Consider the following 1,565-nt stretch of genomic DNA (forward strand, 5'->3'; position numbering starts at 1 on the left):
AATAGAAAGAAATGATTTGGACAGCTAAAAATATATATAGAAAAAAAAATTAGCCAGGCATGGTGGCACATACCTGTAGTCCCAGCTACTCAAGAGGCTGAGGCAGAAGGATTGCTTGAGCCCAGGAGTTTGAGGTTGCTGTGAGCTATGCTGACGCCACGGCACTCTAGCCCAGGCAACAGAGTGAGACTCTGTCTCAAAAAAAAAAAAAAAAAAAGTACTAAAATTGAAGTTAACAGCCCTCAAAATTTATGTCATAGCTAATGTCATTCAATTGATTAATGTCCATAATCAGTTATTAGCATATAATGTCTTTCCAAAAATTAATTTGTTTAACATCTTGATTATAAGTTCTTTACACAGCAAAAAGTATTTTAATTAAAGATTTGACAAAAAATTAAAATTAGTTTACAGAGGAATTGCCAATATTTTCCCAGATTGAACAAGTGCCATTTTGAAGTTCAAGATGCACAATTGCAGAGAGATGATTTATTAACTAAACAAAACCTGAGGTGTCCTCTAATTTGCCTGTGATCAATGAACATCAGAAATGCACACACGGCCGGGCGCGGTGGCTCACGCCTGTAATCCTAGCACTCTGGGAGGCCGAGGCGGGTGGATTGCTCAAGGTCAGGAGTTTGAGACCAGCCTGAGCGAGACCCCGTCTCTACTAAAAATAGAAAGACATTATATGGACACCTAAAAATCTATATAGAAAAAATTAGCCGGGCATAGTGGCGCATGCCTGTAGTCCCAGCTACTCGGGAGGCTGAGGCAGTAGGATCGCTTAAGCCCAGGAGTTTGAGGTTGCTGTGAGCTAAGTTGACGCCACGGCACTCACTCTAGCCTGGGCAACAAAGTGAGACTCTGTCTCAACAAAAAAAAAAAAAAAAAAAAAAAAAGAAATGCACACACATACACACATACCATCATTAGTCATTTTAATTTCCCAAATATAGAAAATAATTTAGAAAACCATTCGCAAGATTTTTGGCCATTAACTTATCCTCTGATATAATTTTTTAGAAATTTCTGATTAAAGAGGAGTTTATTTTGCTTTTTTCTCTTTTAGAAAACATTTATTTGAAAATATTGTAATAAGCTTGCGATTGTGACTTTTTCAAAGTGATTGTGATTGGCAAGATCAAAATTGATTTTGACTCAGCTCTTCAAAAAAAGAGAAAAAAAAGTGTGCGAGTCTTCACATGTGTGTGTACCTTCATATTAGCTAGCCTGTCAGGTAACATATGCATTGTTACTATATGGGCGACTGTGTATGCATATCACCATGATACCTAAGCGTTTTAAGAAAAGCAAAAAAAGAGGCTGACCAGAGAGGGTACAGGTATCTCATTAGGGTTGCAACAGTGAAGGAAGGCACTTGGTCACGCCAATAAAGACATGTCTAACCTCTTTACAACTGATCATGAACGACGTGAACTTTGAAAATGCATGCCATTTATTAGAAGGAGAACAAAACAATACAGTGGACAGACCATGTATTGAGAAAACACATGTGGAACACCCTTCACACGCCTGAGAAAAATCATTTCAGATTGAGCCAC

Source organism: Eulemur rufifrons, chromosome 4 (genome assembly GCF_041146395.1).
Source record: "Eulemur rufifrons isolate Redbay chromosome 4, OSU_ERuf_1, whole genome shotgun sequence".
NCBI lineage: Eukaryota > Metazoa > Chordata > Mammalia > Primates > Lemuridae > Eulemur > Eulemur rufifrons.